Source organism: Cynoglossus semilaevis, chromosome 19 (assembly GCF_000523025.1).
Source record: "Cynoglossus semilaevis isolate Cse_v1.0 chromosome 19, Cse_v1.0, whole genome shotgun sequence".
NCBI classification, from domain to species: Eukaryota; Metazoa; Chordata; class Actinopteri; order Pleuronectiformes; family Cynoglossidae; genus Cynoglossus; species Cynoglossus semilaevis.
The window spans coordinates 683,921-698,875 of record NC_024325.1 but is presented as its reverse complement, the minus strand read 5'-3'; the positions used below and the strand labels follow the sequence as shown (position 1 = coordinate 698,875).

Sequence of the window (14,955 nt, the reverse complement as noted above, 5' to 3'; positions counted from 1 at the left end):
GGGCAAACGTTTGGACTCGCGGGCCACAATTGTCCTAAATTTAAGCAGGGGGGGGGCCGGGGTCAGGAGCAGAGAGATGGATGGATGGCGTTTAAAGATAAATGGCTAAAATGCTTTTATCATTTTTTACACCATCTATTGGGGAAATGTGGGTATTGCAGGGAAAAGGCAGAAGTATAATGATAATATAAATAAATTAAATAATTTGGAAAAGTCTGGCGGGCCGGATTAAAAAGCTGAACGGGCCACATCCGGCCCCCGGGCCTTAGTTTGCCCATGCCTGGGTTGAACACTGTATTTGGCTGCTCGGTATGCTGTAACGAACTTACCTTAGTTGGAGTCTCATCCAAGTGGTCTTTTTCATATGTGCATATTGGTCAAGTCTTATATTTTTAACCAATGCGTCGTCTGAGCTCGGCGGAGTCTAGGATCACAGTGACAGTCTTTAGACCTAGTAAAGCCAAAAAAAAAAAAAAGAGTCACAGCTTCAGGATGTGAATGACTGACTGTGGTTACAAATGTCAAAGTAACTTGGAGAGCGATGACAGCTCTAAGTCATTTCACACAGATGGAATCACTTGAGGCTTCTCTGAAAGTTTGTTTATTCACCCGGGAAGATATGAAAAGGGTTTGGTTTATTCTCGGCCCTTTTTTTTCCCCTATAAATGCAGATAAACGGCACAATCCCACTGACAAATCCACTGTTTTGAAGAACAATATTTTTTTATGTGTGGTCCACCGTGTAGGTCTCTGCATTCTTGTCTGTATCAGTTTCTGTTGAACAAATTGCCCTAATATATCTTTGTCGGGGGAACTCTGGGGGAATATGGAAGCAGAATGCTTTTTTCAGATGTGATTTTCTTTAGATTTTCACAGGTCTAAAATGCTTTAAAAAGCCCTATTCATATAAAGTTGTTCTTGGTTCTTACCCTGGGCACCTACTGTTGGACAAACGAACTTGTAACGGTAGATATTAGCAGTAAAAAAAAAAAAAAAAAGCAAATATTAGGAGAGACTCACCGGATACAGGGCCGGGCAGAGACAAAGCATGACTGAGGAACACATGGCATTCACAACCACACAGAGCACAACCACAGCAGGTGACACCAATGAGACTGATGAGCAGGTAATCACAGGACACAGGTGAGGGTGAGGACGGTGATTACACAGCAGATCCAGCAGGGGGGAAGTAGATCTATCCATCTATTTATCGATCTATCCATCTATTTATCGATCTATCTATCTGTAAAAGGTATTTTTAAATATAAAAAAAAAGTTCATTTTGGAGGATGGGCGTTGTTAGTAATCATTGAATTCATGCCTCTGTCTCCCCGTTCCGCTCCGAAACCCAAGGTGCTCGTCATTTACTTCAGTCGTATTTGCTCCACTTTATCAGATCACTTCCTTTTGGCACTTCCTTTGCTGCCAGACAAGTCGTGATAAGTAATCATTTTTAACACTTTATTCTGACGACCTAGACTACGGTTCAAGAGGGTGTATTCCCTACAGCTTTTCATCAGACAGTCGGCGTCTCCAAATTCAAATTTAGTTTTACTGTCAGCGTTCGAGATTCTTTTAAATAAAAATATCCCAAGGTGCATTTCAAAGTCATTCCAAATAATGAATCGCCGTGGGGGGCGGGGGGGTTAACACCGCTGACATTTGCTGTTGTGTTACATACAATGCAGTTTTGAAAGAGTGAATCTAAACTTGGTTTTTTTTATATGCTTGAGAGAATTCACAGAGCTCTGTCTTGAATTCAATTCCTAATACTTAATACTAATATGTGTTCGGAAACATCACCGAACATTCATTTTTGTCGTGCACTCTTCAGCAGATACATCATTTTCTACTTATCCAAATCATTAAATTCACAGCTTTGGTTTTCTGACTCCGCTGAACTTTTTATATAACACTGTAATATAACACCAGCTAGACTGCTATTAGGATTGAACAAAGGGTATAAAATTCCCGAATCAGTAGATTTTTTTCACACTGTGGCACAAATTAAGAAAGTACCGAAATAACGATTCGCTTGCCCTGCTGCAAAAGATAATTCTTTCTTTAAATGTAACTGTTTGTACGCACCTTAAATGTGTCAATTTTATGCCAGCATTACCTAGCATTACTTTGGTCAGTTGGCAGGACTGACTGCACGGGGTTACTGCTAGTGCTCCGAGCAGATTTACGTGCGACATCAAAAACGAAAGTGAGAATTAAAAATAATGGCCTCCTTTGCAGTATTATAAAATATTCATTTTACACCACCGTCAACCAATTTTTTGCCAGTGTCTTGTTAAACATTTACAGTGTTTGAGAATATGTTGAGTTCATTTCATTTCATTCACTCCATCCGCAGCTTCCTGCACTGGCCCTGCGTCCCCTCTAGGGGGCATGCCCCCCCAATTTGGAACCCTCTGTTTTAGGGTAAGGGACTATGCAGTAATGTTACCATACGCAATATATAAAAAAAAAAGTGAGGCTGTTGATATGAGTGATGCTGTCACTCATTTCAGTTACTTCATATTACATTGTGTTCGTGTAAAATGTCTGCAAAAATCCAAACTCAAACGTACGTTACAGCACACCACCAGCTCTAATCTGGCCTCTCCATCAGATCTTCTGCAGACACACGTACCACCTAGGACTTTCACCCTGCCAACTCGGAGCTTTTAAATTTGCCAGATCAAGGATTAAGCACAGGGGAGCCCAAGTCTCTTTTAGCTGCTAGCTTCCAAACTCTGGAAAGACTTTCCTCGGCATGTTTGAGTACCACAGGGTAGGAGATTAACTTCTTCCAGGGGTAATTTTGGAGCATGGAATAGCTCACTTTTGAGATTGCCCTATGACAAAAGACATGGGAGTTATGTGTGATACGCCAGCTCAACCTAAACAGAGCGAGGCTAACTACAGAACCTGTCAGTCATATGGATTAAAGCAAGTTTCAGATACAGCACGTCAACAGCATTTTGGCTCAGGCCTACTCTAATTTCTGACCGTGGGTTGCTCGCCTGATTGCCTGTACAGTGGTCCCTGGTTTATCGCGGTAGATAGGTTCCAAGGCCTAAATTTCCGCCAAGTAGTGACATCATATTTATGCACAGTAGAATGATGATGAGGAAGGTGATGATGACTTTTTCTGCGCAGCCGATGATTGAGGTGCCATTTCTTGGGGCCACCTCTTCCACGGTTTCCGAAGGTGTATCAGTAGTAGTAGCAGGAACTGGCTCTTTTTTACTGCAAAAACATCGTGATCGGCAGTTGCTTCCGCTGCTTCTTTTTCAAGTCGAAGAGTAGCTGTCATGACGTCATCGATTTTGTTGCAACATTGGACCGATCAAACTATATCGTCGTCCCGTTCCTGTGACTTCTCTTGCAGATCCAAATCCGGGATACAGTATATTTTGGATATACAGTTTCAAAAACACCGAGAAGTCGTGAATCCGCGAAAGATGAACCGCGAAATAGCGAGGGACTACTGTATATCTATTGCTTATATACCATTTCAAATTTGTTTGTTGTTGAATTACGATTTCAGGGCTTTAATGCTTTAAATCGTGGGTGTCAAACATATGGCACGCGGACCAAAATTGGCCTGCTAGGGAGCTCAATCTGGCCCACTTGATGGATTTTAAAAGTAAAAAAAAATGCAATAACACTTTATGTCCATGATGTCTTTTCAAATATATATATATATATATATTTTCTAATATACATATATGTAAACAATGGACATTATTGTTATTTATAGGTAATTATGTATTAATTGCACTGGTCCGGCCCACTTGACATCTAACCAGGGTGTACGTGGCCCCCGTACGTCGCTGCTTTAAAGCGTTTGTATCGTATTTGTATCGTAAGCTATCATTTTACACATGCTTCGTAAATACTTCAATTCTGATCTTCATATTACAAACGTGGAATGATCATACACAACAGCTTTGATAGAGACCGACAAGAGGCTCAGAGTGCAGCGGCAGGTACTGTCATCGTTGTCTGTGTCGAGTTACTTCCGAATCGCGTAGCTCGAAGAACAAAAGCCTTTCTGTGTGTGTGTTTGTGTTTAAGTGTTAGTAATATACACAGCGCTGACTTAATTGATTGTTTTCCCTCGTCACAGGGAAAGCAAGTATGACAGCTTTCATAAAGGAGACGCACAAATTAGATGTTTTCGCTGCCGCCGACCATGTTGGTTAAAGAAGGTGGAAAGGAAAACAACACAAGATCAGACCGTAACAAACACAAGCGTACGCTTGTGATTGTATATTTAAATATATATTTAAAGCGTGCAGCGGTGAAGAACACATCCACTGCATGGAAATCAAAGATTTTTTTTTTTTTTCCTCTGCTTTATTGTGCAGCCAAATAGATTCTGGGGAAAAAAGAAAAATGAGCAGAGCAACGTAGGCTGCCAATGGGACACACAGGGACCAAGACAGAAGACAAACATCTAGCCTTTAACTTTGAATTACATTAACCACTGGGATTTGTTGTTCGTTGCCATTGATAAAACACCATATAAAATAAAATTATAGTACCATGATTGATGAAAATGATTCACATTTCGCAGGCTTTGAAAACAAAAAACAAACAAAAACAACAACAAAGCAGCAAGAACTGAAAAAACAACTGTTTGTAGTGGAACCAGAGACTGCTGTTTGGATTTGGGGGATGATCTTGGTGTCTAATCCAAAACAAGCAGAGTAATTTGTCATGTTGTTGTTTGGTTGGATTCTAGGTTTTATACATTCAAATTAGACAAGTAAATTGAAAGTGCAACTGACGTTGAAGTAGGAACCACACAATTAGCTTTTCAGATGCGCTCCCTAACATTCTCACCGCTTCTGCTCTTTCTCTTCTGGTTAGTGTTTCTATATATGTAATACAGCGGAACCTCGGCTTTTGCCAAATTGACCGCCCTCCCCTCAATGGAAGCTTGAAGAAGCTAGTTCTTTCTATTATCACCGTACCATCGCCACAAGGCTTCTCGGTGATTTGCTGACGACCCTCTATCGTCCAGAGTTTCTCTTAGCCTTGTGCTGAGATTCAGATCACAGCAAAAAAATACCCAGAGTGCTGAAATCACAAGATTTCCTTCAGCTGTGAATTGCTACAGTCTGGTTCTTTTCCCAGCATCAGAGGAGGAGAGCTCACCAGCTCCGTGCACGTACCGCGGGTGCTGTGGGACCATCAAACTAACTTGGACCCAGCAGGTGTTGAAACAACATTAATTAGAATAGACTCTGTGCTGAGAATTAGTGCTAGCGTTAGAAATCTAAATAGATAGTAGTTTAATGAGAGCAACCTCGCCAAGCTTTGTCATTACACTCTTCAGTTGATTTTCTCCGGTGTGACACAGACATGCACAGGAAGTGGTGGCACATTGGACTGAAACATGCACTTCCTGTAAATATGTCCCCTAGCCTCGGATACGAGACATACAGTACTTCTTGGACATTATTGTTTAATAAGCCAAATGATAAAGATGCATGTTATCAATTGGATTTATTTATACCAGGGATGTCCGATAATAATGGCTAACCAGTATCACTGGCCGATATCAGAGTAGTTATGTAATCTCGGTAATAATCGTCATCAGTTTTTCCTCCAATAATGAAAACCCCGATGACGCAATGCCTGGGTTTCACCCAAACGATGTGACCTAAAAGTAGTTTGGAAGTGAAAGTCAAAGTGATTTATTGTCATTGTGACACAGCACACCATCGCACACATGCGAGCCCTAATGTCAGGGCTGTTGAGACATAACAGAAAATATGTTATCCTGTTTGTAAAAGGAAAAATGCCGACGAAATCCCAAACAACACAATCACAACCAACATTAAGGCGATTTCCGTGGCAACAGCAGTTTCTCTTATCAGGGAGCAGCATAACCAGTACTGTGTTCAGTACCAAATGTCCCTGAGTGAGGTGAAGCACAACGACAAGTTCACAGCTGGGATTCACTGTGCAGGCTACTAGTCTGAAAAGGTTATACAAGATTTCACCGGTGTTTACACCAGTGATACTGTCGTTAGCCCAGAGCTAAGATCTAACACCGGTAATACCAGAGCGTCGCCTGCTCGATTTGTGTAATTTTCCGTTTGTGGATGCGCAAAATGGGTGCTTTTAGGTTAGTGGCCACAAAACAAAAAAGTGGTTATACGTTATGTCAAGAATGTCAATAACAGGTTAAGTGTATTTATAGGAATCACAACAGCTCTCAAATAATCAGTAAACTACTTTTCAATAAATTATTTCCATAATATGTTTAGTTTAGTTTATCATCCCTCTGACTGACTGATTAGTTTAGTGTTTAATTTGATGTTTCATATTTTGAATATATGTTAAAATGACAATTTCTCCGTAATAATATGGAAGATACATCTCTGTAAAATATACTGTAACATCTGAAATGTTCGATTATTAAATTCGATAGATGGATGGATGGATGGATGGATGGATGGATGGATGGATGGATGGATGGATGGATGGATGGATGGATGGATGGATGGATGGATGGATGGATGGATGGATGGATGGATGGATGGATGGATGGATGGATGGATGGATGGATAGATGGATGGATAGATGGATGGATAGATAGATAGATAGATAGAAAAGAAAATCATCCAGCTCCAAATTAAACTAAATGCCAGTACATTCCATTTCTTCTGTTTATTTTAATAGCCTGAAAATTGACTTTTTCTCGCAGAGTGTGGTTACAGATAATAACAGTACAAATAATCTAAATAATCTGTGCGGTTACAGTAGCTAGGCCGCAGCATCAAATTCCATCTGCAATTTTACACTCTCTGTATATTCCCCCTTCGCCGTTAACTACTAAATGGTGTCACTTGCCGGCATGAAACGACTTGTCCGACTTTGGCCACGCAGCTCCTCCAATTAAACATGTTTCGAGCTGTGCACCGGGCTTTTCCACAACTGTGAGCAGCTTCTGCAAACAGACATTTCACTGGCTTGTTAGAGCACTCGAAGATACGACAAAGTTACGACTTTGTTTGTAATCCTAGATTTTTCCCTTTTGTGTTACTGTAACTAAATCACGTTGGAGCCACGTGGGAGATTTCCCGTCAGGGCACTGATGAATCAGGCAAAATGAATCAGGTGAAGAATGGCTGGGTTTTCATTTCCTTAGGCTGGAAATGAAAACGACTCAGCGCAGATACACGGCCGTGTATAAATAACATTGGCTTAGCCAAATATTTCCCCATGACTTCAATTAGAGAGTGAATATATGGGGCACACAGCAGAGGTTAGCGCTGTTTTCTTACACACTGTGAGATCCGAGGGTTGCTGGTTTGAGCGCAGGTTTTTACTCAATGGAGTTCACACATCTGCACTACTTCCTCCTGTTGTTCACAATAAACGCGAAGGTCATTTGAACATTGGTACGGGTGTGATTGTGAACCTCTATATGAGGGCCAGCATTTGATTGGCAACCTGTTCGGGGTGTACCCCCCCGCCCTTGCTGGATGAGTCCTGGGATTGGTCAACACCACCTAAATAAATAGATACCGTAATTTCCACACTATAATCCGCTACGTTTTTCGCACGCTTTTAACCCTGCGGCTTAAACAAAGATGCAGCTAGTTTATGGATTTTTACAGGCTAACAAAGTTCATACCGTGAACAATGACTTTTCTGGCAGGCTACTGTGTGCTATACTAGTAGCGTATGTCTGTCTGTGAATGGCTGTGTGCGTATTGTATATGTGCGTAGGACGCGCGAGAGAGAGAAAACGGTAGCTAAAGTTGAGAGCAGTTTGAGTCCTGTCATGTTGAAGGGTGAGTTGGTTATACAGGAGCTGTTAAAACTTCCCTGTTTCTGTTTACCTCTGCTGTGGACAAGCACAAAGTGAAGGGAGTTAGCCCCGTTGCTAATGTTAGCGTCAACCCTGGAGCAGATCACTAAGTCTCCCCTGTACATTCCAACTATGGACGGGTATCCGAAGCTGCAAAAAACCCAAACATTTATTTAATTAAAAATGAAAAAAAAAAATGGCTTAGATGTGTGGCCTATATTTGTAAAAAAAAAAAAAAAAAAAAAAAAAAATTAGTGGGTGCGACTTATATTCAGGTGCGCTCAATAGACCGGAAGTTAAGTTAAACATAAAATACACTGCAAAAAAGTGTCTCAGTGTTTGCTCATAGGATCAAAGTATACTAACATTTCCAAAAGGGTTTTCAAAAAGACCTTGCAAAATAAAAAGGAAAAAGCAAATACTGCTTTGTTCGGCTGTAAATTATTTCAGTGAACAGTCACTGTAGTTAGTCAAATTTATTGGGCCACAAAGTGTGTGATTAAAGCAAACCTAGCTTTGGTTCGCAAGTAAGACGGATGGGCTTTACGAGTGTAACTCTCAGTCTACCACTGTAACTCTCCAGGATTTACAAGAGACAGAAACACGGAGCATTTGAAAGCCACTTCAGCTGTTTGACGTTCAGCACGGTGACAGTAGGAGGATACGGATCAGCAATTCTGTGGGCGGCAGGTGGTTCTAGTCTTTTGCTGGAGCCCTTTACCACCCAAAGTGGTAAAAAGGAAAAAAAAGAAAAAAAAGAAATCTCAAAATATAGTCTATGTTCAGACTAGCTCACAATGGAATACCCATTGAGGACGTTACATTACTAGTTCCCAACCAATCCCAATTTGTGACGCCAGTTTGACATCACAAATTTACGGCGACGACCAGAAACAATTTTTGTATTACTTTAATTGAATTAAATTACTAAACATTTCAGGTGACCCCATTTGAATTCCAAGCGACCCCATGATGGCTCGCGCCCCCAAGGTTGAAAAAACACTGCATTATATCATTTCGAGTTAGACGCCATCATATGGATGAAACAAAAATCTTTTTCATGTTTTATGGACCTGATAATAAAAATAATCAAAGCTTCTTTTAATAATGCATTCTAATGAGCGATGAGCTTTATCCCTAAATAACTAGTCTCCTGTGCTGGAGTCAGTGTCCTATTACATGCTAATTAGACTCGGCTAGAGATTCTTAATGAGCATAGATCATTTTAATCTCGGCTCAGCGGGGTCCACACCAATGTCTTTGGGCCATATATTTGGAGATCTTTTTTTATATGCATGCAGATCATGTACAGAATTGTAACAGTAACTGTACTGCACTTTTATTGAAAGGTTTTCTATGGACCGTACTTAGAATTAACTTTACTAGTTTTAACACTTAAGTTGTTTTTTTTTTACTTTTCAATTTTTTTTTTTTTTTTTCTTGATTTGTATTCTTTGGCGGGTACCAAGCTCATATTTATCAACAATTTCCTGCTTTATTTCCATGGTCATCGTGAGTTTCTTCTTCTCTCTACCATCCTTGTCACTCACTTTCTTAGGACTCATTACTATTAGGAAGAATCATGCACAAAATAGAGAGAAAATCCCATAGATAAAGCTCCGTAAGAGGAAGCGATGCTTTCACGAGTCGTGGGCTGCTCCGAGTGCTCGGCCACCTAGCGTCGGTATCTTTAAGCGCGCTCGTGTCTCAAATCTTTACTCGTATCTCGAAGCAAAAATTAGCTCGAAGGCTTGCTCATATCTCGAGGTTCGACTAGTATTATTTAGGTATTTATGTAGTAGGAGTACACGGTATGTTCCACTTAATTTTCTATACATTTTTTTCGTGGTATTTTTTTCGGTTTACTCTTTCTCTTCTAATACACACAGCACACACGATGCTCAACATAATCTGTTATTGTTTTATGTTAAAAAACACTATTTAGTCTTTAGTTAATATTTATTATTTCCCCACATATGTTTAGTTTCTCAGCACAAGGATCAAACACACCTCCCAAAGACCTGGTTTGCTTTTTACATCCTGGTCCTGGGGAGCGGTTTTTCGGGTGATGTAACCTACATTGTGACAGTCATCAACGAGGGATACATTTGGGAGCAACGTGCGGTTCGTCTTGACTGCTGGTCGTGACACGGCGAGACTTTATAATCACCCAATTAATCTGACACAGTGAGCACTGCCGCAGACAAAAATATCTTGAAGCCTGACCCCGGCATTAATGACCAGTGGCGAGGACAGCAAATCAATGTCTCGGATGACTTGAAAATCAATAATAATTTTTTTTTTTTTAAGGCAAATGAATTAGATGGTGAAAAAAAAAAAAAAAAGAAACCCAGCTGTTCCTCTGAGTGATATGTGAGATCACATATTTGGACTTGATGGTGGTTTTTTTTTTACTCTAAATATTCATTAATGCTACATGATCTGACTGGCAAAGTGCATTATACAAACCCTCGGAGCATTTTCACGTTTCACTCTCCATTTGGAAAAATCTATTCAAAAGACTTTGCAGTGTATCAGTTAAAAAATATATATATATACAGAATGATTCTTTTTTTTTTTTTTTTTTGTTTTAAAGCCTGCCTGTTATCTCGTTCTAAATAGATATGCATAACAAGATAAGAGCTCCTCTCCAGTCGCTTGCTGTGTGCTAAATGTCTATAGACGTCTTTTTCGGTGCAGACAGTGGTGAAATGTCACAGTCTGTGTCATCTCCGACCGCTCCGACAGCTCAATAACAGCACAGTTCAGTAGCTGAAAAATGTCTGTATACCCCACAGGTAAGGGTCTATTAAGTCCTCCTACACTGTGATCCCACGACTGTGTCTGATTCCATCTCAAACTGACTGTGAGCGAGGCTCTCGGTCAGTCGCTCCCATCGCAATTTACTTCTCCCAAGTTTTAGCAATTTAACCCTGGCAGAATAAACACAGCAGGCATTGATTTCATGGTCATCTCAGGACTCCTCGTGGCAGATGATGAATGATGACTATGATGTATTTATATATATATATATATATATAATCTAATTAACTATATAACCAGAGCCTGTGCTTGTGAAGAAGTGGGGGCTGCAAGAATGGGTGGATGTGTGCGCTCTGTTTTACACTGTCAATTTGGCAGACGCCTGCAGGGGCTGGTGTGTTGCCATGGTGATATAAGCACGGTATGAAAGAAGAGCAAGGTTTTCCTAACAGGACAAGTCTCATAAGGACTGAGAAAATGAGAACCTTTTTTTCAGAGGAGCAGATCCACATTTACTCCGCACGACACAGCCCAGGTCTCTCCGCTTTGGCGAAACACTTAGCACTTAACGTAAAAATGTTAAGTTTTTAAAAAATATATTTTATATAATATACAATTATTTGAAATGTTGTAATTACAATGGTTTAAATAAGCCGTTAAAGCTGCTATTCATTTGAACATTTCCAAGCCCACAGCGATTTACGGTAACTGCACGTGATAACGATGTTTGTCAGTGTGTCAACATGTTTTCGGTTTATTACCAGCTTGGTAAACTTTTTTCCAAATGTTCTTTTTTTATTATCTGACAAATCTCTTTGAGTGAGTGTTCGCGACCATTCAAGGCTAATGAGAACCTTAGCAGTGTGCCACCGTAGCTTGCTAACGCAGCTAATTACTATTGATGTTTTCATAAAATTCATCCATCCAAACATCCATCCATAATTCTATGAACCATTTTTCAGCAGTGGGATGAGCAGCAGCCAAGAGCACTGACCATACTCCAAAGTCTCCACCTGATACCTTGGTGTACGTGTTTACATTATACGTATAATTCAAATGAGCTCTTTGATCGTAGGATGGATGACCGTCTTTAGTTTATGGTACAAAGCCTGGAAAACCTTGATTCCACCACTGAAATCTAAGGATATGTCCAACATCTTTAAGTTTTGTTTACACTTAAAACCTATGATTTTTTTTTTTTTTAGATATTGTAATAAAACTCAATGTTAATCCATTAGCTTTGATATTGACATCAAGGCTTCAGTAGTGTTCGTCAGCATGCGAATACTTCACTTCCACTTTTTTTCCAATTGTGTTGGAAATTACAACAACAACTGAAAGCAGCACCGAGACGAGCATGACGTCCAACTGATCAGTAAACAGAAATCTTAAGCAAACTTTATCAACTCGATTCGTACAGTATTTCGACTCAGATTTGATTTCCCAGTAGTACTATGTATTACTATTTGTTTTAAATTCGATGCTAACGTATATTTCCAATGTCTAAATGGAAGTCTCTTGATCAATGAATCCTCTATGTAAACACTTGTGTACTGATTGTTGTTTCTATGATTTACTCATTATTCTGGTTCTAATTAGCGTTGCCCTTTAGTTTATTTTGCATTCAGTCCTTGTATAAAATATTTGTATCCACAGTGTTCTGGTTTATGAAATGTATGGACTGTCACTGTCCTCGCAAGAGTCGAGACAACCACACGAGCGCACTCCCACTCACTTCTTGCATATTGAAGACTTGCTGGTTTAGAGTGATATTTTCTTCTTTACTGCTCTCACTCCCACTGGTTGAACAGAGTGAGGTCTTCAAATATGACCACGGTATCATGGGGTTTTATAAAGACCGGTCCCTTTAAGTCGAGCTTGCCGCCGTCTGAAAGCGGCGGACGTGACTCCGTGCCTACGCGGCGGTCCTTACCCTTCACAGGGCACGAGCGAGCGCTCCTGGGGTCACCGCACAGATGGCGCATACAGTAAGGAGAAGAAATGGCAATCGGAAAATGAAGAGACGGAGATGAAATGCATATAGACAGGGGTTATGTTCTACGACGGTGTTTAGCTTAAATGTGTATCATTAGCTTTGGGAAAAAGCCAAATGTGGGCTAGGGTAGCAGAGTGTTAGCATTTCATCCTAGTCAACGGTCCAAGAATGTCCTTGGTGAGACAACAAACAACATAAAAAAAAAAAAATATGGACCAAATACTGTATATTAAACACCATAGCATATTAGCTAACTGATGTTATCAATTAGCGTTGCTTCTTCGTTATCTGCATCCGAACGTGCAGACGTTAATTGGCTTTTGTTGTTGTTTTCATTTTCAAATGTTTTCAAAAACAGAGGTGTGCTTCTCACGGCTCCGTTGATCCCTCGGTTACTTTCTTTCCTTTTTTCCGCTATTATGACTTTTCGAATGTCACGCGGCTTCATTATTTATTTAGAGCTGCATTAGTCCTAATTTGAATTCTGCCATTAGTCTCTTATATTTTTCTCATCGTGCCGGCCCCCGCTGTTTGCTCCTCAGCTTTTTGTAATGTTTCAAATACTTGCTTGTCGGGGTGTGAACGCACTCCGACAGACGAGTCATTAACCATTACCAATTATTTTCGTCGCGGCGTTCATTTTGCTCCTTTTTCCCCTCAACGACGCGCCCGATTGTTGCCTTGCTGCTTTTTTTTTTTTTTTTTTTGCAGTGCAGATTATTCTAGTGTTCGACTCGTGTTTCTCAGCACACCCAGACTGCTTCACAGTCCTACTGGTGGTGCAGCACATCTTCTTTTGTCTTCTGGCCATACAGTTGAACAATTAACTGTTTACTGTTCTCATTAGTGATCTGCAGCACTGGAGTCATTATTTCAGCTGACAGGTCAGTATGCCCTGTGGGTGAGCCTGACTCACTTTCATGCGTGTGCCCAATCATTAATTCTACCAACAGACATGGCCCAAAGCTCTGGAGAAAAACAAAGGAGCGGGGATATTATGCAGTCCTTTTGCAATCTTTGCTAGCTCATAATTAAATACTTCCAACCAGAAAATGATACACTTAAGTGGCCCCTTAACTCGATGACTTCATATCAGTGCCTCACTAAATAAATTTCGGGAAAAATAAAAATTAAAAAAAGTTTAAAAAAAAATATAGAGTCACTGCACAAAATCCACCAAATAATAATGTCAAAAATATTGAGGTCTCCCAAAGTGATGGAGAGACACTGTATGACAGGGACCTTCTATATGTGTCAAACTAAAGGCTCGGGGGCCAAATGCGGCCCGCCAAGTAATTGTACTGTAATTTGTTATATTGCATTCCAGACTAAGCTTAAAAATACATTGTCCTCATGCCCATATTAACATTGCTTAAAAATCATGCATACATCATGTAATTGTACTGTAATTTGTTATATTGCTTTCCAGGTTTATAATGTATAGTCATGTCATGTAAAAATACATTGTCATCATGCCCATATGAACATTGCTTTAAAATCATGCATACACCAAAAAGCTCTGGTCAAGGCGTGCCCTAAATTCAACATTGGAGAAGCTTGTCTAGGCTTCCTATTTACTTCAGTATGTTTAGTAGAGTTGTGGTTTACACAGAGGGCCGCCAGGGGGCGCTAAGGGAGACTCAGAAAACTGGATGAAAGTTAAAAAAATGCCAAAAAAAAACCCAAACATTTTTTGTTTTACGCAAAAAGAACAGGTTATTGTCAAGTCATAGACAGAAGAAGGAGAAGAACAGCTTTATTATTATCATCATCTTATGTTAAACAAATGTAATAATTATTGAATAATGTATAAAAGTAGGAAAATACATTCTAGAGGTTGATGGTTTTTTACATATTAAGTAGCATTTTCTCTGAGTGATGTGTCAGACTCAAGGCACGCAGGCCAAATGCGGCCCGCCAAGTCATTTTGTGCGGCCCGCTGGAGCTTAAAGGCTAAAATGCTTTTATCATTTTCTACACCATCTATTGGGGAAACGTGGGTATTGCAGGGAAAAGGCAGAAGTATAATGATAATATAAATAAATTATATCATTTGGAAAAGTTTGGCGGGCCGGATCAAAAAGCTGAACGGGCCACATCTGGCCCTCGGGCCTTAGTTTGCCCATGCCTGATTTAGACTGTATAGATAGAATTGTATAATTTATGTATAATGTGAATTTTAGGGTTTTTTTTTTTCTAATTCAGTATGGGTCAGATAAAATAATGATTACATTTGAGTCTAGAATCAGAATGATTTATTTAAGACAAAGTCCATTCATATTTTATCTAGCTCATTTGTTAGTGCCTGTTATTGAAAAAGATCCCATTTGTTCATATTTCTGCAAAATAAAAAAAAGGCCAATATTACTCATCT

At 39.9% G+C, this 14,955-nt stretch overlaps 1 protein-coding gene across 4 annotated transcripts in view; it reads right to left on the bottom strand.

Moving 5' to 3' along the window:
* The window catches only part of pcdh1a (protocadherin 1a), a 103,889-nt gene extending 102,315 nt beyond the window's left edge, over window positions 1-1,574 (bottom strand). For all 4 annotated transcript variants that reach the window (XM_008332189.3, XM_025065646.1, XM_025065647.1 and 1 more), the window contains exon 1: window positions 330-1,574. The gene's annotated coding sequence lies outside the window, so the exon portion shown is untranslated. The remainder of the gene's footprint in view (window positions 1-329) is intronic.
* Between the last annotated feature and the right edge of the window lie 13,381 nt (window positions 1,575-14,955).